The sequence below is a fragment of the Nyctereutes procyonoides genome, unplaced genomic scaffold (assembly GCF_905146905.1).
Source record: "Nyctereutes procyonoides isolate TBG_1078 unplaced genomic scaffold, NYPRO_anot_genome, whole genome shotgun sequence".
Classification (NCBI taxonomy): Eukaryota; Metazoa; Chordata; class Mammalia; order Carnivora; family Canidae; genus Nyctereutes; species Nyctereutes procyonoides.
In genome coordinates this window covers 13,314,457-13,338,040 of record NW_026575141.1, presented here as the reverse complement: position 1 = coordinate 13,338,040, position 23,584 = coordinate 13,314,457, and positions in this window count along the sequence as shown.

The window sequence follows — 23,584 nt, the reverse complement described above, 5'->3', positions numbered from 1 at the left end:
ATATTACTACACACAACCTAACACACATTAGAAAAGAATAAACGATGATGAGTGGTGAGACAATGGGTGCTTTCCTTCTAACACTGAGAATATGACAAGGATGTCCTCTCTCACTACTCCTACTCAACATGGTACAGGAAGTCCTAGTTAGTGCAGGAAGAGAAGGAAAAAATTTAAAATATACACATGTTGGAAACAAGAAATAAAACTATTTTTTTGTAGATGACAGATTGTCTATACAGACGATCTGAAATCTACAAAAATCTCATCAACGTGCACATATACTAAGACTTCAGGACACAAAGTGAATATATAAAATCAATCGCTTCTCTATATATCAGCAATGAAAAACTAGAATTGAAATAAAAAGATAGCACTTTCAAAAACCTGCTTAAATACAAGTCTAAGAGAAAATATATAGGATCTATATGTCAAGAATGATAAAATGTTGGTTAAAAGCCAAAGATTTTAAATGGAGGTATAGAATATATGCATGTATTGGTATGACTCAATATTGTTGAAATATTCTTTCCAACTTGATTTCTGAATTCAGAACAATCCCTGTCAAAATTCCAGGAAACTATTTTGTAAATATAAAGAAACTGATTTAAAATTTATATAGAAAGGCAAAAAACTTAGAATACAATACTAAAGAAGAAGAACAAAATTGGAGGACTTGCAGTACTGGATTTTAAGATTTCAAAAAAACTATAGTAATTATGATGTCTAGATACATAGATCAGTGGAAGAGAATAGAGAGCCCAGAATTAGACCCACATAAATACAGCCAACTAATTTTTGACAAAAATACGGAAGCAATTTAATTTTTTTTTAAATTTTATAAATTAATTTTTATTGGTGTTCAATTTACCAACATACAGAATAACACCCAGTGCTCATCCAGTCAAGTGTACCCCTCAGTGCCCGTCACCCATTCACCCCCACCCCCCGCCCTCCTCCCCCTCCACCACCCCTAGTTCATTTCCCAGAGTCAGAAGTCTTTATGTTCTGTCTCCCTTTCTGATATTTCTCACACATTTCTTCTCCCTTCCCTTATATTCCCTTTCACTATTATTCATATTCCCCAAATGAATGAGAACATACACTGTTTGTCCTTCTCCGGTTACTGTGGCCAAGTTCAAAAAGGGTGTTGCCTGAGTTCTCCTCTGGGATTTTGATGGAATCTTGTCTCACATTTAGATCTTTCATCTATTTTGAGTTTATCTTTGTGTATGGTGCAAGAGAGTGGTCCAGTTTCCTTCTTCTGCATGTGGATGTCCAATTTTCCCAGCACCATTTATTGAAGAGACTGTCTTTCTTCCAGTGGATCGTCTTTCCTCCTTTATCGTATATTAGTTGACCATAAAGTTCAGGGTCCACTTCTGGGTTCTCTATTCTGTTCCATTGATCTATGTGTCTGTTTTTGTGCCAGTACCACACTGTCTTGATGAACACAGCTTTGTAGTACAACCTGAAATCTGGCATTGTGATGCCCCCAGATATGGTTTTCTTTTTTAAAATTCCCCTGGCTGTTCGGGGTCTTTTCTGATTCCACACAAATCTTAAAATAATTTGTTCTAAGTCTCTGAAGAAAGTCCATGGTATTTTGATAGGGATTGCATTATACGTGTAAATTGCCCTGGGTAACATTCACATTTTCACAATATTAATTCTGCCAATCCATGAGCATGGAATATTTTTCCATCTCTTTGTGTCTTCCTCAATTTCTTTCAGAAGTGTTCTATAGTTTTTAGGGTATATTTTGAGAACCATTTGAATGGTAAATGGTTCTCCAACCTTTTATTTTCAGGTTGTGGGTGTCCTTCTGTCTAAAATGAGTCTCTTGTAGACAGCAAATAGATGGGTCCTGCTTTTTTATCCAGTCTGAAACCCTGCGCCTTTTGATGGGGTCATTAAGCCCATTCACGTTCAGAGTTACTATTGACAGATAGGAGTTTAGTGTCATCATGATATCTATTTAGTCCTTGTTTTTGTGGATTGTTCCACTGAACTTCTTCTTAAAGGGGAGTTTTAAGAGTCCCCCTTAAAATTTCTTGCAGAGCTGGTTTGGAGGTCACATATTCTTTCAGTTCCTGCCTGTCTTGGAAGCTCTTTATCTCTCCTTCCATTTTGAATGAGAGCCTTGCTGGATAGAGTATTCTTGGTTGCATGTTCTTCTCATTTAGGACCCTGAATATATCCTGCCAGCCCTTTCTGGCCTGCCAGGTCTCTGTGGAGAGGTCTGCTGTTACCCTAATATTCCTCCCCATGAAAGTCAGGGACTTCTTGTCTCTTGCTGCTTTAAGGATCTTCTCTTTATCTTTGGAATTTGCAAGCTTCACTATTAAATGTCGAGGTGTTGAACGGTTTTTATTGATTTTAGGGGGGGATCTCTCTATTTCCTGGATCTGAATGCCTGTTTCCCTTCCCAGATTGGGAAAGTTTTCAGCTAGGATTTGTTCAAATACATATTCTGGCCCTCTGGCCCTTTCGGCGCCCTCGGGAACCCCAATTAAACGTAGGTTTTTCTTCCTTAGAGTGTCATTTATTTGCCTTAATCTGTCTTCATGGTCCCTTAATTGATTGTCTCTTTTTTCCTCAGTTTCCCTCTTTGCCATTAACTTGTCTTCTATGTCACTCACTCGTTCTTCCACCTCGTTAACCCTCGTCGTTAGGACTTCTAGTTTGGATTGCATCTCATTCAATTGATTTTTAATTTCTGCCTGATTGGATCTAAATTCTGCAGTCATGAAGTCTCGTGAGTCCTTAATGCTTTTTTCTAGAGCCACCAGTAGCTGTAGAATAGTGCTTCTGAATTGGCTTTCTGACATTGAAGTGTAATCCAGATTTTGTAACTCTGTGGGAGAGAGGGCTGTTTCTGATTCTTTCTTTTGAGGTGAGGTTTTCCTTCTAGTCATTTTGCTCAGTGCAGAGTGGCCAGAAACAAGTTGTATTGGAACACGGGGGAGTATCACTGGTCCGTCCAGCTGGTCTTCTGGGGGAGGGGCCTGCTGCGCTGATTTTCAGGTGTTAGCACTTGGGGGAGCTGCTCTGCCCCTGCCTGCTGCAGGGCTCAGCGGGGGTTGTTTACCCCGTGGGGCCCCAGGAGGATCAGCCGCAGTTGCTATGGCAACTCTGGAAGCCTGGATTCAGCCTCCGCAGGAACTACGGGGCTCGGGGCTCTCGGTTCTCCGTCCGCGGGGCCTGGAGGCTCCGGGGCGGGGCCGCTGATCTGCTCAGCTCGGGGCAGGAGCGTCCTCGCTGTCTCGGGCCCTCCCGGCCTCTGCCTGTCCCGGGGGAGGCCGGATCCTGGGCTGTGTCCCGGCGCCCTGTGCTCCGGGGCCTGCGCTGGTGGATTCGCGCTCCCGCCCCGCAGCCCCCTCCGCGGAGCCGCTCCCGAGCCCCTCCGAGCTGCTCCGGCCCCGCCGTGCGCGCTGCAGCCCTTAAGGAGCTCGGCGCACTCTCCGGGGGCGCAGGTGTCTGTTAGTGTCCCCGGGAGCCCGAGGGCATCCCCGCTCTCCTGGGTCCTGCTCTAACTCCCTGCGAGCCCCTTTCCGCCCGCCCGGGAAGGTTGGTGCAGCTCCTGCTCCTCCGGGACGGGGCTCTCCTGTCCTGGGGACACTCGCCCCGGCCTCAGCCCGGCTCCTCGCGGGCCCCTCCCCCTCGGAGGCCTTTTGTGTCTTTATTTCTTTTTCCCCGTCTTCCTACCTTGATAGAAGCGCGAACTCTTCTCACTGTAGCGTTCCAGCTGGTCTCTCTTTACATCTCAGGCCGAATTCGTAGATTTTCAGGATGGTTTGAAGGTTATCTAGGTAATTTGGTGGTGACAGGTGACTTGGGGACCCTGCTCTTCCGCCTTCTTGCCCCTCCTCCCGGAAGCAATTTAAAAGAGAAAAGATAGTCTTCAACATATGGTATTGAAAATATTGTTCATTCACATGCAAAAATGTACTTAGATACAGACCTTATACTTTCACAAAAATGAACTCAAAAGGCATCATGGACTAGTGTAAAATTCAAAACTATAAAAGTTTTAGGAAGCATAGGAAAGAAAATCTACATAACCATGGGTTTGGTGATGAGTTTTTAGGTAAAACACTAAAAGTACAATTCTTCAGAGAAAAAAAAATTGTTGGAGTGGACTGTAGGGAAAAGATCTGAATAGACACCTTACCAATAAAATGACAAATATTCATATAGTAAGATGCCCAGCAACATTTGTCAAAAGGAGAATGCAAATTAAAACAATGAGATATCATTATATACCCACCAAAATGGCTAAAATCTGAACTAAAAATACTGACTGTTGTGTGGAAGAGCAATGACTTTACCACTCACTCATTGCTGATGTGAAAGCAAAATGATGCAGCTATATAGGAAGATAATCTGGTAGGTTTGTTTTTTTTTTTTTTTCTTTTAAAGCTAAACCTACTGTCACCACACAGTCTGAATTACCTATCTAGATATTTAACTGATTTGAAAACTAAGTCCACATTCCACACAAGAATGACATGCAAACATTTATAGCAACTTTATAAATGATTGCCTAAAACTGGAGGCAAACAAGGTGCTTTAATATATGACTTGGTAAACAAATTGTGGTACATCCGTACAATGGAATGTTATTCAAGAATAAAAATGAATGAACTGCCAAACAATGAAAAGACAGGGAGGAACTTTAAATGCATATTACTAAGTAAAAGAAGCCAGTCTGAAAAGGCTACATAGTATACAATCCAATTTGTGACTTTATAGAGTAGGCACAACTATAAATACACTGAAAAGATCAGTAGTGCCAATTGCCTAGGATGATGGAAAGAGCTAGAGCCAAATAGGTGGAGCACTGAGGATTTCTTTGTAGGGTGATGACACTTTGCTGCATGACACTGTAATGTTGCATGCTGACATTAGATAATTGATAAATGATTAGAATTGACTGTGCAAAGAAAGAACTTAATGTATACAAATTAAAAATCATTCATTTAAGAGGTCAGGGATCCTAGGATGGAAAGCAGAATATGACACTATAATCGAAAGGAACTACAAATGCGTGCAACAGCCTCACTGCAAAAGGTAGGGGGAAAGGGTGCTGATCTAAGTAACTTTGGAAATAGTGAAGTCTGTAGGCCTAAAAGCAAAAAAGAGCTGGATGTAAGCACTGTTCTCTAGATTATAATGTCATATATTTCAGGCATGTGCGTTAACAATTCTGAAACCACCATGCACACATAAGAATTGAAAATTAAGTAAAAGGATCAAGGAAATCCAATTTGTCACTGGTGGCTTAGATGAGCAAGAGCAGAAGGCCAAAATGGTCCATTCAGTAATGGATTAGAGCTGAAGACATTGGAATGAACTCATGTTTAGCTTATAATAGATAAAGATGGATACATTTAGAAATATGTATAGCTATGTATTATATAAATGGTTTAGTGTACACATATACATTTCTTGCCTTCTAAGCTGAGAAAACCTAAAAGAAATGACACTTTGTAGCAGTGAACACACCCAGCACCCAGATCTTGGTTTCTTTCTTTTTTTTTTTAATATTTTATTTATTTATTCACGAGAAACAGAGAGAGAGAGAGAGAGAGAGAGAGAGGCAGAGACACAGGCAGAGGGAGAAACAGGCTCCATGCAGGGAGACTGACTTGGGACTCGATCCTGGGTCTCCAGGGTCACGCCCTGGGCTGAAGATGGCTCTAAACCACTGAGCCACCCCGGCTGCCCAGATCTTGGTTTCTAATAACATTCTTAGTAAAAACAAGCCAGAGACCTTGGAGAAATGGTTAATTCTAAAGTTGCAGCCATAAATATACAAGATGACCCTGGAGTATTTTGTAAAGCCAGAAAGGAAGGAAGTGCTCAAGAAAATGCTATGCTGGAGGTATGTTGAAGGAACATAGGAGTCCAATGAAAGAGCTCTCAATGGACAAAGGTAGAACAATCTGAACAACAAAATTAATAAAATGTTATTGGATTATAATTTGAAGTATAAAATAAAAATAAAGAGCTAGTTTTTGTAGGTAGTTACTCTCAAGGACGTGAATTTCCCATGCCTTAAGTATGGGCTACACTTAGTAACTTCCTTCCAATGAGAACATAAAAGAAGAGGAAATGGGTGGCGTGCCTTTAGGATGGAGAAATCTGATAAACACTTCCGTGATCAGGGTTACAATCAGCAGTGAGAAGTCATATTGGTAATGTAATCCTTTATATGATGTGATGTGAAATGAAAATGCATTTATTTCTGTGGTCTTCCTCTTTAAGGTCTATAATCCTGGTCCAATCATGAAAAGGGAAAATCAAACAAATTCCAATCCCAATTTTCCCAATTAAGGGAAATTTTCTAAAAACAAAGTCTGAGGGGCTCCTGGGTGGCTCCAGTCGGTTGAGTGTTTGCCATTGGCTCAAGTCATGATCTCCGGGTTCTGGGATTGAGCCCTACGTTGGGCTCCCTGCTCTCAGGGATGAGTCTGTTTCTCCCTCTCCTTCTGCCCCTCGCCACTCTCATGGTCTCTCTCTCTCTCTCTCTCACAAATAAATAGATCAATCAAAAAAACAAACAAAAACAAAGTCTGAGACCTGAAAATAAAAAGAAAAACAAAACAAGATTTTTTTTTAAAAAAAGGAAAGTCTGGGAAACAACTAATAGGAATTTAAATCATGACATCTAAAGGTAGAATCTGAGGTGCCTGGTTGGCTCTGACGGTTATGTGACTATTGATTTCAGCTCAATTTTTAAAAATTTTATTATTATTTTTTTTGCTTTTGACACATTATCAGTTTTTATTTAAAAACATGGTAAAAACATGGTGTTCAATAAAGCCAAGTCCGGGATGAAGGAATCGCACAGACACCACACAGCAAGCAGTAAAGTGCATCTGAAAACAAGTATGCTGTCCTGTTCCCCCGTGCTCCCAGAAGTGGGCAGGCTGTGGGCATGAGCCCCAGACTCTGGGCCTCGGGTGCCCATAAGGGCCAGGATATGCCAGACTACTGTGTCGCTGAGGTGTGGAAGAGCAAGTTGGGAGACCAGGACCATGGAAGGCCGGCTGGGAGCAAGCCCTATGCTGCAGCATGGAGCCTGCTTAAGATTTTCTGACTCTCTCTGGAAAAAAAAAAAAAAAAAAAAAAAAGTAAAATCAAAATCTGATGGGTTCCTAGAGTAAAAACTGTACGTTGGTTAAAAACTAAAATTAAAGAAATACAAATGAACATGGAATTTAGTTAATAACGTATCAGTACCACTTCATTAATTGTCACAAATATGCCATACTAATGTAAGATATTAATGAGGAAAGTGGAGAGGTTAAAACAATAAAACTATATTATCTTTGTGAGATTTACGTATATGCACACCATTGGATAAGCAATTCCATCTCTAGGAATTTACCCCAATGGCCATCTTGACAAATATTAAAAAAATATGCTAAGTGTTGTTTAGTGTGGTATGATTTGTAACCTCAAAATATAGACTACACCTTAAACATCTTCTTATTTGAAATTTATATTCATAAAATTGGGTGTGATGCAGTGGTAACAAGGAATGAAGATGCCGTTTATGAACTGATATGGAGTGAAGTCCAGGATATAATAAGTTGAAAAAGCAAGGTTCATAGGATGTATATGACATGCTTCTTTCTTTCTTTTTTCTTTTTTTCTCTTTTTCTTTCTTTCTTTTTCTTTTTTTCTTTCTTTCTTTCAAACAGGGGAATTAATACATACACATCTGCTTACTTTTGCATAGAGAAACAGAATTGTTAAACCAGAAACTAAAGAAAACAGTTACATGTAGAGATAGGTGGGGGCAGGCCAGAATGTAGAAGGTATAGAGAAAGAAGTGAAGTTTTTCTGAATATGCCTAGTTATATGGTTTTATGTTATGAATCAAGCATACTTACATACTGAAAAATATGGGTTAAAAAACCTCAGAAATACACAAAAAAGAAATGTACTCAAAATGATGATAGAACCAGAGTAAATGATTCAAGTAAGCATTGAACACAATACTCTTGCTGTGTATGTTTAGTGGGATATGTTCTAGGTCTCATACAAAACCCCAAAACTATAAAGAATATTAAACTTAGTATGTTTGCTGTTAGAAGTGGTATTGGTACTGTATTTATAATACTATCTGTATGGACTGTAGGATAAAGTAAATGTGTAGGCTCTTGTTGGATTTTTACTGTGGGTGAGAGGAGAATCAATAATGGAATGGTAAAAGTTAAGAATTCTGTACTGAAAACATTTAAGTATATTTGTGTGTGTGTGTGTATAATTCTATTCAACGCTTATATATATGATCTCATATCTACTTCAACAAATACACATAATTATATATATATATATATAAAATTCAACAATATGTATATGAATACACACATCTAATTCAAATGTATGTGGGTGCTCTCCTAGCTTTGTTCCTAAAAGTGTCTAGAAGCAATGACAACCCAGTTGCAATGAGCAACTAGTAGTAGAATCTAGTGATTTCTTTTTTAAAAACATTTATTTGTTTATCTAATTTTTAAATTTTTAAAATTTAAATTCAATTAACATATAATGTATTATTAGTTTCAGAGGTAGAAGTCAGTGACTCATCAGTCTTATAAAACACCTAGCACTCATTATATCACATGCCCTCCTTAATGTCCATCACCCAGTTACCCCCTCCCCCCTCTCCCCTTCAGCAACTCTCAGTTGTTTTCCTATGATTGAGTCTCTTATAGCTTGCCTCCCACTCTGATTTTGTTTTATTTTTCCCTCTCTTTCTCTATAATCCTCTGTTTTGTTTCTTAAATTCCACAAATGAGTGAGATTGTATGATCATTGTCTTTCTCTGATTAACTTATTTTGCTTAGCATAATACCCTCTAGTACCATCCAGAATCTAGTGATTTCTGAACACTATTCCCTAGTAAAAGGATTTTGGACTCCTTAAAAAAATGATTGATTTCATGTCTGACTAAGGAAAGGACCAAGCAAGACTGGAACATCTTGTTATGACAGAGGGCATGAAAAAGGTTAACAAACAGTCAGGTCAGAAGGATGTAGGAGCCAGTACAAAGCAGTCCAAATCTGGCATAATTGAGCTTCAAAAAGAGTAATGATGGTAATAGAGTATAAAATATTGAATACATAAAAAAAGAAACATGAGCTCCTAGTGATTCTACAGAAAAAGTGAATTATAACAGTTATAGACAGAGTAAGAAAGAGACAAGGTGGAAAGCTCTTTACAAAATAAGTCAGCTAATAAAAATGGAAGAGGATAAAATTAGTCACTATTTTGTAACTCCCAATCTGTTTAAAAGCATAGAAAATCAATCCCCCCTCCCCCCTCCCATTATTCCTTGATTACAAAGGGTAAATTTACCTTTATGACAGAAAATTTAAATGAACCTTTCCATTGCCTATGGAGGGACAGTTTCTGCTGTGATACAGTGGTATATAGTATCACCAATGTGACACTTTTTCCTAGAAAAATTTGACCTGAATCTTAACTGATGAATTGATAATGTAAATGACCTCCTCTGTAGAACAACTGATCTGAACTCAAAAGGACTCAATGGTATCAAGAACAAAGAGAAGAAGAAGAATTGTTCTAGATTTGAGGAGACCAAGGAGACATAGTAGCCAAATAGAGGGTGTACACATTGACTGAATTTCATTTTTTTAAGATTTATTTATGACAGACAGAGAGAGAGAAAGAGAGAGAGAGAGAGAGAGGCAGAGACACAGGAGGATGGAGAAGCAGGCTCCAGGCTGGGAGCCCAATGTGGGACTCGATCCCGGGACTCCAGAATCGCACCCTGGGCCAAAGGCAGGCACCAAACTGCTGAGCCACCCAGGGATTCCCCATTGACTGAATTTCAGATAGAGAAAAATAAAATATAAGGGATTTTTTGAAATAATAAGGAAATTTCAGCATAGATTTCTTCCTGGATGATGCTATATTAATGTTAATTTTCTAGAGTGTGATAATGGTATTATGGTTTTTAATGAAAATGTTACTACTGTTCTTAAGTCTTGATACATATTTGGGGATGAAATGTCATGATGCTTATAACCTACTTGAAGATGGTTTAGAAAAATGAAAAAATACATGTGTGTACAGGTATTTATATGTGCATAGATATATATGTATGTATGTATGTCTGTATATATATGTTTATCTGTAAGGATGTATGTGTGTGTGTGTCTCTATGTATATGTGTGCAGAGAGAGACTGAAAGAGAGAGAGCGAGAAATAGAGACAGAAAGGTGTGTTTTTGTTTTCTTTGGGAAATTACTGATCATACGGTAATTCTATTTTTAATATTTTGATGGATGTCCATAAAATATTTTCACATATTTTTCAATGACTGTACTAGTTTGCATTTCCACCAATAGCCCACAAGTGTTCCTTTTTTCTTCATGTTCTTACCAATACTCATTATTATTATTTTTTTATTTTAGCTGTTCTAACAGGTGTAAGATGATAGCTCATTGTGGTTTTGATTTGCATATCTCTAATGATTAATGATTTTGAGCATCTTTTCATAGTATGTTGGTCATCTGTGTGTCTTCTTTGGAAAGATTTTATATTCAAGTCCTTTGGCCATTTTTTAAAAATCAAATTGTGTGTGTGTGTGTGTGTGTGTGTGTGTGTGTGTGTGTAGTGGTATAAGCTCTTTATATAGTTTGGATATTAGCCTTTTGTTGGATATACCATTTGCGAGTATCTTTTCTGATTCATTAATTGGCTTTATCTTTTTTTAAAAAAGATTTTATTTATCCATGAGAGACTCAGAGAGAGAGAGGCAGAGACACAGGCAGAAAGAGAAGCAGGCTCCTTACAGGGAGCCCCATGTAGGACTCGATTCTGGGACTCCAGGATCATGCCCTGGGTCAAGGGCAAGTGCTCAACTGCTGAGCCACCCAGGCATCCCAGTTGCTTTATCTTTTTGTTGATGGTTTCCTTCATTGTGCAAAACCTCTTTAGTTTGTTGTAGTCCAGTTAGTTTAATTTGACTTTTATTTCCCTTGCTTGAGGAGACATATCTAGAAAAATGTTTTTATGATCAATGTCAAATAAACTACTGCCCATGTTCTCTTCAAGGAGTTTTATGGTTTTAGGCCTCACATTTAGGTCTTTAATCCATTTTGAGTTTAATTTTCTATATGGCATAAGAAATTGGCTTAGTTTCCTTCTTTAGATTAGATAGTTCTGCAGTTTTTCCAGCACCCCTATGTTTTTGCAGCATTATTTACAATAGCCAAGGTATGGAAGCAACCCAAGTGTCCATCCATAGATGAACGGATTAAGTGATGCGGTTGTGTGATGCTGTGTGCATACAGAGATTGCTCAGTCATAAAAAGGAATGAGATCTTCCCATTTGCAGCAGAATGGACAGACCTAGAGGGAATAATGTTAAGTGCATTTAGTCAGAGAAAGACAAATATCGTGATTTCACTTATATGTAGAATTTAAGAAACAAGACAAATGAAGAAACAAAAAGATACAAACACAAAAACAAACTCTTACATACAGAGAACAAACTGATGGCTACCAGAGAGGATGTGGTGGGGTGGGTGGAGGTGGGCATGGGTGAAAGGAATAAAGAGGATTAAGAGTACACTTACTGTGATGAGCACTGAGTAGTGTAAAGAATTGTTTAATCACTATATTGTACACCTGAAACCAACATAACACTGTATGTTAATTATACTTCAATAAGAAAGGTACATAGGAATTCATTATGCTATATTTATACTTGGGAGTTTTAAATTTTTAAGTAAAACAACAAAGTAAGGCAACAACAACAAAAAGGATTCTCTAACCAGCTGCCATATCTTTCTTTTTTCTCCTTTTGAAGTTGCCACTGCAAGACCATAACTCTTGTCTTTGGTCATTTGAAAACTTACCTTTGCCCTGTTAATAGCTTTTATAATATGACCTTCTAGTGAGTTTTACATTATGTCCTTGAAAGGAAATAGGATAATGCTCAAGTGAATCACTGAAATATTTAACACACTCTGAAAAGTGATATGAGATCAGAAAAGTGTGGTTGCCATTTTCTACTTTTCTCATTGTGGATGTAACCTGGGAACCCTGGAGAATTTCTGTAATCGGTTATGGTGGTAGCATCAGATGATACAGTTGACATGTCTTTTATATCTTCATTATATCTTCTAAGATGCACTGGGTGGTCTTTCAAATACTCTATGTCAGCTCCAAGGATATTTTATTTTATTTTATTTTTTTCCAAGGATATTTTAATTTGTAATATAATTTTCCTGAAATAAAACATTCTCACATAAAAAAATAAAAATATTCTCAAAATTAAAAAATACTAGTACATTGGGAAACTGAGAATTATTATAAATAATAAATCTTCTTGTGTTTCCTCAACTGTATAGTCAGTTTTAGGTAAATTTAAGGAGATTTAATTTATTATAAAATAATCAGGCAAGACTTTCAATATTATTAAAAAATACACTTGTGCAAACTATTAGATAAGGCAAACATATTTTCAAAAAAGGAAATTCAATCCTAACAGTTAATGTAATGATAGTTGATCCTAACTAGTCCTGAGATTTTAAAGTTATGAACCAATTAAATAGAAAAGAATAAAATCCAGAATATTTCGCTTCTTGAGATCTGAAATGATTTATTTTTTGCTTGGCACGTTCCAGATTTATATTCCTATACTTTTTTTTTTAATTTTTATTTATTTATGATAGTCACACACACACACACACACAGAGAGAGAGAGAGAGAGAGAGAGCAGAGACACAGGCAGAGGGAGAAGCAGGCTCCATGCACCGGGAGCCCGACGTGGGATTCGATCCCGGGTCTCCAGGATCACGTCCTGGGCCAAAGGCAGGCGCCAAACCGCTGCGCCACTCAGGGATCCCCATATTCCTATACTTAATGTCCTTCTTATACTGCTTACTGAGAGGCAGAACTATAGTATTTGAAAATAACTTGAAACACAGTGACTATCAACTTAATGTTGATTAAACATGTTTCATTTCTTTGGAGTCTTGCCTCCAACATATACTATGGAAACATAATTGGCCTTTCAGAGAAACCTCCAGAACTTTGTTCTGGAAAATAGGAAGACCAGCTTGTTCTCAGAGAGCTATCTGATGAGTCCAGTGACTCATGCTGGAAAGATCTATAGAATTTGTCACTTTATTATTTTAGTGATAAATATTCCATGATCTGCTATGCCTATACATTAGTATCCTTGTCAAAATATATTGGAGATCATATATTTTGGTAATTGGACAGGTTTAATCACAAATACTTTAAGTCTCTGTTTTTCTTTCTCTGTTTTTCTATCTTTCCATACTCATAAAGGACATTTCTGAAATAGTAGGGAAATTTATATGGCTTCTCAAGGGTCATGAGATCATGAAGTTTGGAAGCCACCATATTAAGTTAGACTTTAGTAGGGGAGGTGTATAACCTACTGCTAGGTAGCTTTTTATTATCAAATCTTTTCACACATCCATCATATTGTTTAGCAAAAATACTATGATTTCAGTGAAGAAATATCCTGCTCTTAAAAAAATATCATTTATTTGTTGGAAGCTCTGTATACATCACAGCCTGATATTAGAAAGAATACAGATAGTGGACTAAATTCAAAGCCTAAACAGTTTTCCACAGCATGGCATCCTTGGAAGTAAAAAGAAAATGTAACTTTGGGCCATTATGTGTTTTGTGAATGCAAACTTAATAATTTTTGCTATTGATCACACTTAAAAGTTTTTTTTTTTCCTCTTCCCTATTGCTGGTCCCCTGTGGCACATTTATATTAGGTTTCAAATCCTGTAGTTTTTTATTTTTTTTTAACACTGTGGTTTTAGAATAGCCTAAAAATAGAGATTTCTTCTGTTGTGATAATCTTCCCACATTAAACTAACAAAAAAAAAAATCTTGCATGGCATTTCTTGCATTCTATTTGAGCAAGTGAAAATATCTAATAATAAGAATTAGGAAGATTTAATTTTTTAAAAGCCTGCATCTCTTCATTCAATTAATTTTTACTGTGTCTATTGTGTACCAGGAATTATTCCAAGATGAGTGAAGTCTAAAAGGGGAATTGAAGAGTTTTCCTCTGATACTAAATATGATATTTACCATACTAAAGTATGTTTTGAAAGCATGTGTATTTTCATTAAGAATTGAAGAAGACCCAGTTTTGTGACAAGGTAGGATCAAAATAATCACAGCTCTTAGTATATGTATACCACATCCAATGAAAACCTATCGTTAACTCAAGATCACAAGAAGAATTTGGAAGGACCCAACACATGAGGTTAATGACCACCTGCTAAAAGATAAAAGGGTCCACCAGCGAAATAAGGAAGAATTAAAAAGATTCATGGAAACAAATTAGAATGAGATACAACTAGTTCAAAAATCTTTGGCATGCAGCAAAAGCAGATCCGGGGGGCTGAGGGGGAAATACAACGCATACAAGCATCCAGTCAAAAACTGGAAAAAGAAACTCAAATACAAAAGCTAACCTTACACATAAAGGAGCTAGAGAAGGAAGCAGCAATCGACCCGCACTCCCAGCAGAAGAAGAATTTAATGTTAAATTCGGCGTACTCAAACTAAATTGAGACCAGAAGAACTGTGGAACAGATCAATAGAACCAGGAGTTGGTTTCTTTAAAGAATTAATAAGATAGATAAACCATTAGCCCAACCTTATTTAAAAGAAAGAGAGAAGACTCAAATTAATAAAATCAAATGAATGAGAAGTAGAGATCACACCAACACCAAGGAAATACAACCGATTTAAAAACATATTATGAACACTCTAACGCCAATAAATTAGCAATCTAGAAGAAATGGGAAAACCATTCCTGAAAGCCACAAACTAACCAAAACTGGAGCAGCGAAGAAAATAGAAAACCGAACCGGCCAATAACCAGGGAGGAAATGAAGCAGTCCATCAAAACCTCCCAGACCAAGAGTCCAGGGCCAGATGGCTGTCCCAGGGGAATTCTATCAAACGTTTAAAAAGAAAATCATACCTATTCTACTAAAGCTGTTTTGGAAAGATAGAAAGAATGGAGTACTTCCCAACTCAATCTATAGGCCAGCATCACCTTAATTCCAAAACCAACAACGACCCCACCAAAAAGGATGAATACAGACCAATAATCCTGAAGAACATGGATGCATACAATTCTCACAAGATACTAGCCAATAGGATCCAACAACACATTAAGAAAATTATTCACCATGACCAAGAGATTTATCCCGAATGCAAGTCAGGTTCAACCTCGTAAAACAATTCAATTTGATTCAATGCATATCAGCAAGAGAAAAACCAAGAACCATATGATCCTCTCATATAGATGCCAGAGAAAGCATTTGACAAAAAATACAGCATCCATTCTATCAAAACTCTTCAAGTGTAGGATAGAGGGAACTTTCCTCGATATCTTATAACCATCTACGAAAAGCCCACAGCAAATATCATTCTCAATGGGGAAGCCTGGACCTTTCCCTAGATCAGAACCAACAGGGATGTCCCCCACTCTCACCACTGCTATTCAACATATGTAATGGAATTCCTAGCCTCAGCAACAACAACAAAAAGACCATAAAGGCATTCAAATTGGCAAAGAAAAGTCAAACTCTCCCTCTTCGCCGATGACATGATCTTCTACATACGAAAACCCAAAAGCCTCCACCACCCAAGATTTGCTAGAATCATACAGCAATTTGTAGCGTGGGCAGGGATACAAAATCAATGCCCAAAATCAATGGCATTCCCTATACCTAACAATGAGACTGAAGAAAAGAGAAATTAAGGATCAATCCCAATTTTACAAATGCACCCAAAAGCATAAGAACCTAGGAATAAACCTAACCAAAGAGGTAAAGGATCTATACCCTAAAAACTAAGAACACTTCTGAAAGAAATTGAGGAAGACACAAATGAGATGGAAAAATATTCCATGCTCAGGATGGCAGAATTAATATTGTTAAAATGTCAATACTACCCAAGGCATTTAACACTATATATGCAATCCCTATCAAAAATACCATGGGACTTTCTTCAGAGACTTTAGAACAAATTATTTTAAGATTTTGGTGGAACTCAGAAAAGACCCGAATAGCCAGGGGAATTCTAAAAAGAAAACCATATCTGGGGGCATCACATGCCAGATTTCAGTTGTACTACAAAGCTGTGGTCATCAAGACAGTGTGGTACTGTCACAAAAACAGACACAAATAGACCAATGGCAACAGAATAGAAGGAATCCAGAAATGGAACCCTGAACTTTATGGTCCCACTAAGATTCGACAAGGAGGAAAGAAGATCCACTGGAAGAAAGACAGTCCCTTCAATAAATGTGCTGGAAAATTGTCATCCACCAGCAGAAACAATGAAACTAGACCACTCTCTTGCACCATACACAAAGATAAACCTCAAATAGGATGAAAGATTTAAATGTGAGACCAAGGACTCCATCAAAACCTAGGAGAAGAACACAGGCACAACCCTTTTATGAACTTGGGCCACAGTAACATGCTGCAAGTTACATCAATCGAAACAAAGAAACAAAAGAAAAAAAAAAACAAAAAATGACTATGGGGACTTCATCACGATAAGAAGCATTTTGCACAGCAAAGGATACAGTCCACAAAATCTCAAAGACAACCTACAGAATGGGAGAAGATATTTGCAAATAACATATCAGATAAGGCTAGTTTTCCAAAATCTATAAGAACTTATTAAACCTCACACAAAGAAAACAAACAATCAATCATGAAATTCAAAAGACATGGAAGAGAAATTCTCCACAGAGAAGACAATAGAAACAGGCCAACATGCACATGAGAAAATGCTCTTGCATCACTGCCAACAGGAAATACAAATCAAAACCACAATGAGATAACATACCTCACACCATGAAATGGGGAAAAATTAATAAGGCAGGAAACAACAAATTTGGGAGAGGATGCGGAGAAAGGGAACCCTCTTACACTGTTGTGAATGTGAACTGGTGCAGCCACTCTGGAAAACTGTGTGGAGGTTCCTCAAGAATTAAAAATAGACCTGCCTACGACCCAGCAATTTGCACTGTATAGGGATTAACCCGAAAAAAAATTTTTTTCAGATGCACTGAAACTCCGGGGCACCTGCACCCCTGTTTCTAGCAGCCATGTCCACAATAGCCATACAGTGAAGGAGCCTCGGTGCCCATCAAAGATGATAAAAATGGGGGAATAAAGAAGATGTGGTTTATGTAATACAATGGAATATTACTCAGAGCATTAGAAACAACAAATACCACACCATTTGCTTCAACGTGGATGGAACTGGAGGGTATTATGCTGAGAAGTAAGTCAATCGGAGAATGACAAACAGAGTATTTCTCACACATTTGGGGAATTGAATAATAGTGAAGGGAATATAAGGGAAGGTAGACGAAATGTGTGGGAGATTCTGAAAGGGACACAGAACATAAAGACTTCTAACTCTGGAAAATGACCCTAGGGGTGGTGAAGGGGAGGATGGCGGGGGTTGGTGTGAATGGGTGACGGGCACAGGAGGGGAGCACTTGACGGGAATGACACTGGGTGTTATTCTGTTATGTTGGTAAATTGAACACCAATAAAAATTAATTAAAAAAAAAAAAAAAATAAAAAAGAAAACCTAGCGTTATTGGCTGCTTTGTTGACTTCACTTTATGTATCTCTTTAAATAATCTGGATTAGCCACATAGCAATTTCTTTATCTTGGATAAATCACCTAACTTTCCTTGACTTAAACTTGAACATAAAATGAACTGTTTGCTAGGGTCCCTTGACCTATATGGTTTCAGGACTTCTTTGGCTTCTGGTCTGGACTAGTGGTTTTGGATGTGATATCTCTAACACAATACAAGTGATTTAAATAACATTGTAGATTCTCCAGAAATGATTCAGTTTTCTGGATTCATTGATGCCCACTCTAGTGTGAAGGATGTCATTGAGTGATGTGTGGAATTTCTTCATCTTCTGGAGAAATATAGTGACTACAGTCTTATTAGAGAGGTACCATGCAGTAACTTGTGAGAAATTTAATTTTTGCTAAGTTAATTTTCATAAACCATGGTATAAATTGGAAATGACATTCTTCTCATTTAAAATAAGATGGAAACGTATCTATTCACATGAGAACTCTTTAGAAATTGAAAAGTTGATCATTCTAAAATTCTGAGTAGAAAAATTTTTCTAAATTTTATCAAACTATAACTTTAAGAATGTTTTAAATGGATAATTTTCTTAGGGTTTAGAAGATTAAATGAATGGTAGCTGTATTTTATGTTAAAATTTTGTAGTAGACCTAAGACCTGATTATTCCACCAATCATTGCCTGACTGGCAATGATTTCTATGGGGTGTTTATAAATAAGTGTTTGGATATTCTTGTCAGTCTCAAAATAGAATCTAGACTAGTGTATCAACATGGTTTAGAAGTGCTCTTCATCTTTATAGTTAGCCAATCTGGAATATGAAAGAGCTTTTCTCATTTTATGAAACTAACAAAAGAAACTCTTTGAAATTTAATAAACCTTTTGGAAGTAAACCTGAAGATGAAGCAGAACATCTCAATGCCTTTAGTTTCACAGCCCAAAGCACCATTATTTATAAAATTATAGGGCCTGGCCTGTTTTACCAGGACCATGATCCATTTGGCTACAGAAATGTTAACAGCTTTTTAATGCTTCTGCTACCTGCACAAATCATAGACCTTTAAGATAAGTGAAGAAAAAACCAAATCTTTCCTATCAGTCATTTCTTCTTTATAAAACTTCTTTCAGGGAAGACTGGGTGGCTCAGCGGTTGGTTTAGTGCCGCCTTTGGCCCAGGGCATGATCCTGGAGACCCGGGATCGAGTCCCGCATCGAGCTTCTTGCATGGAGCCTGCTTCTCCCTCTGCCTGTGTCTCCACCTCTCTGTCTCTGTTTCTCATGAATAAATAAATAAAAATCTTAAAAATAAATAAATAAATAAAACTTCTTTCACAGATATTTCATGTATTTAGATTTCCTAATGCTAGACTGAAGTTGAAAGATAATTTTGCTCTCAAGCAATTACCTAAAAATTTTTGCCTCTAGTGTGAGAAACTAAGTATCTGAAGAAAAGGAATGGAAAAGAGATTTTTTTCAAACCGTGTTCCTTTTTGTGCCTCTAATGTATAAGTTCTATGAATTTAAGTGTGTGTGTGTGTGTGTGTGTGTGTGTGTGTGTTTATGTGTGTATAAGAACTGATGATGAATAGGTAAATAATTTGGCTGTGGGACTCATCCACCAAAAGTATATTAAGCTAGGGGTTGTGTTAAAAAAAAAAAAAAGGAAATGTTTTCGTAGCCAAAACTGTAATTAAAGAAACACTATTTTGTACTTCTAGATTTCTATCTATTTCTCTTTAATATTCAGGTTATTACTGAAATCAGTGATCCAATAACATTTTAGATTATAATAAAATGGTTTTCTTAAGGCAATAAAAGAATAGCATCCTGACTGAGTAGTTTTCTTTCTTTTTTTTTTTTTTTTTTAGTAGTTTTCAGAATAAAGAAGCAAACATGGTATTCCTGAAGGATCAGCAAAGAGTGGTCTGCTGATCCTAGCATTCAAAGTAGGTGAAGACTCTTCCAGTTCAGATAGTTTAACTTTCTTTTCATGATAGTAGACCCTAAAGCCCCTGGGATCCATTTTTCTGCATGAACCATTTATTCTCTTTACCATCCTTAGGGCTTAGGAAAAATGATCTCTTCCAGAGTTATTATGGGGCACACAAAAATGCTCAACAAAGTCAAATCCAATGTTATCTGTTTTTTAAATTGGTCTTCCTGGATCTTAAGTGATAGCTTGCTATGGAGGTATAGTTTAATTTAATCTTTTATTTTTTTTAATTTATTTTTTATTTTTTATTTATTTATGATAGTCACAGAGAGAGAGAGAGAGAGAGAGAGAGAGAGGCAGAGACACAGACAGAGGGAGAAGCAGGCTCCATGCACCGGGAGCCCGACGAGGGATTCGATCCCGGGTCTCCAGGATCGCGCCCTGGGCCAAAGGCAGGTGCCAAACTGCTGCGCCACCCAGGGATCCCTAATTTAATCTTTTAAATTTATTTTTTGATGTGTACAATTCCATGCCATTTAGTATATATGTACAACTATGGCTACTATCTAATTCTGGAACATTTTCATTACCCCATAAGGAAGCCTACAAATCATTATAGACACTTCCCATTCCTCCTTCCTCCTAGTCCTTGATAGCTACTAATCTGTCTCCTGTTTCTGTGATCTTTTTTTTTTTTTGGCCTATTCTTAAATTTCGTATAAATGAAATCATATAATAAAGGACACTTTGTGTCTTTTTTCACTTAACATGATATTTTCAAGGCTCCACTCATATTCAGCATGTATCAGTACTTCATTTCTTGTTATGGCCAAATGATGTTTCATTCTAGAGATGTAACACATTTTGCATCCATCAATTAATGAGCATTTGGGTTATTTCCACAATGGGGCTGTCATGAATAATGCTGCTATAAACATTCATGTACAGGTTTGTTTTTTAGACTTATATTTTCAGTTCTCTGAGGCATAACCTTATACACTGAATTGCTGGATATATGGTAATTCTGTTTTAGAACTGCCAAAATATTTCCCAAAGTGGTTGGACCATTTTACATTCCTACCAGTAGTGTGTGAGGGTTCTAATTTCTCTCTATTCTTGTTGCTTATTATTGTTGATATCTCATGATTTTGATTTGCATTTTGGAAATGACCAATGATGCTGATCTTTTTTTCATGTGTTTATTGGACATTTATATATCCTCTTTGGAAAAATTCCCTATTTAGATCCTTTGCCCATTTTTATGTGACTATTTTTCTTTTTGTTGAATTAATGTTATATGTTATATGTTCTGGGTACCAGTCCCTTCTCATAGACATGCTTTGTGAATGTTTTATTCCCTTCTGTGGGTCTTCTTTTCACTTTCTTGATGGTGTTATTTGAAGCACAAAATATTTTAGTTTTGATGAAGTACAGTTTATCCATTTTTTAACTTTTGTTGCTTGTGATTTTGACATGATACCTAAGAAACCAGTAACGGCACCTAGGTGGCTTAGTAGTTGAGCATCTGCCTTTGGCTCAGGACATGATCCTGGGGTCCTGGGATTGAGTCCTGCATCAGGCTCCCCACAAGAAGGCTGCTTCTCCCTCTACCTATGTCTCTGCCTCTGTGTGTGTGTGTGTGTCTCTCATGAATAAATTAAAAAAGAAAAAAGAAAAAGAAACAAACCAGTAACAAATCCAAGGCAATGAAGATTTACCTCAGGTTTGCCTATGAGCTTTATAGTTGTAGATCTTACAGGTAACATCTATATTTGGAGTTTATTTTTGTTTATGGTGTGAGGAAGGGATCTAGCTTCATTCTTTTGTGTATGGATTTCCAGTTGTCCCCATACCCTTTGTTAAAAAGACTACTCTTTCCCTATTGAATTGTGCTGGCTTCTTTGTCAAAAATCAATTGATCATAAATGTAAAGGTTTAATTTTGGACTCTCATTTCTATTCCACTTACCTAAATGTCTATCTTTAAGCAAGTATCATACTGTATTGATAGCTTTGTAGGAAGCTTTAAAATTGGGGAAGTGTGAGTCCTCCAAATGTGTTCTTCCCCTCCTCCCACACACATTGTTTTATCTATTCTTGGTTCCTCCCAACTCAATATAAATTTTAGATCAGCTTTCAATTTCTGCAATAATATATTTTGATAGGGATTAAATTGAATTTGTAGATCAACTTGGGGAGTCTTGCCAAAAATAACAATATTAAGTCTTCCAATCCATAAGCACCAAATAAACGTATCTACATTTCTTTGATTTTTTTCAATAATATTGTGTAGTTTTCAGTGTATAAGTCTTGTACTTCCTTGGTTAAATTTATTCTTGAGTATTTTATTCTTTTCAAAGCTATTGTAAATATAACTATTTCTTGATTTTTAGATTGTTCATTGCTAGTGTATCAAAATGTGATTAATTTTTGTGTACTGATCTTGTGTCCTTCAACTCTGCTAACCTTGTTTATTAATTCTAGTAGGTTTCCGTGGGAGTCTAAGGCTTTGAATGTTATGAGAATACCATCCTTTTCCTCCTATTCCTGCAGCTTATATGTGTGTGTGTGTGTGTGTGTGTGTGTGTGTATAAACTTGATCCAATTTTAGCTTTTTAGGTGTAAGGGTGGATTGAATAACATGCTATATTCCACACTGTCCTCTCCTGACTTATGACCTCATTTTCATAGACAGGAGGAATAACAATCTATTATATGACCATTCTCAAGGGCATTGCTGGCTGTATTGCAGAACCTTGGCAGTGGGTAGTGGTTTGCAGCCTCAATTTTAAAGCATGCAGCCTGATGGCAGTTTTTAGATAAAGCATCTTAATAGAGCTTTCAAGTCACTCATGACTAGGATGGTCATATAATTTTTCATCACCTTGGGACACTTAAGATTTAATGGGGCAGGGGGAATGTGTGCTATTAATTATTATGCCAGTACAACAGGCATAAACTCCAAATATTCTGGACAAATAGGAGGTATGATCACCTTTGCCATAACAGATTCTCAACAGGAAGATTCTCAAGTGTAAATTAGACAAAATGAAAAGGGCAAGCCAGGGGCAGAGGATTTGTTACTAGAAGGTGCATATGGATTCAGTGGTGGAGAACAAGAGTTAGAAAGGCCAGATAATGAAGGATGCTCTATGCTGATATACTGGTTAAGACCATGGGCCCTAGACCTAGATTGCCTAGTTAAATATCTGCTACCTGTTAGCTGTGTGAATTTAAGCAAGTTACTTAACCTCTCAGTGCTGTAGCCTACTCAAGTACAAGATGGGTTTAATAGTAGTCTTATCTAATAGAGTTGTTATGAGAATATAAATTAAAGATTTAAAATGGTGCTTGCCATATAGTGTGTTGTTATGTAAATATTAATCATGAATGCTAAATATCTGCAGTGATTAATTGTGATTTGGATGGGGATGTATGTTGAATGCACAGTCCAGGAGCTCACTGATTAGTGGGACTTTGACACTGGGACTTTGAAAAATACATGCTTTTGACCATATTATAGCTGAGAGGAACCTGTAGTGGATTTGCCATAACCTACCTTTTCAGCAAGTGGTCTGCACTGAATCTCTGTGTCTTTTAAATATTTCAGAAGCTATTTCCCATTTCCTTTTCAAAATATAGCCTTGGGAGAGTGTTTTAAAAAGCTTGAAAGTTTCATGAGATTAGTAGGAATCAGCACGGCCTTCATAGTATGAAATTATCAGCTACCCAGAAACCAGCCTTATGGAGTGGCATGTTAATTGATGTTCTGAAGTCTAATTTCAAACTATTAAACTCTGAGAAGCATTAAGGTTATTTTTCCACTTTTTCAGTAGCATGTAACTGAAACACTGGGAGATTATTCTAGAGAGATACCCATAAGTTAGCTCAACTTGCCAGGTAAGATAACTCATTGGTAAAAAATCTAGGAAAGTCAAATACAGTATTTTTCTCTCTG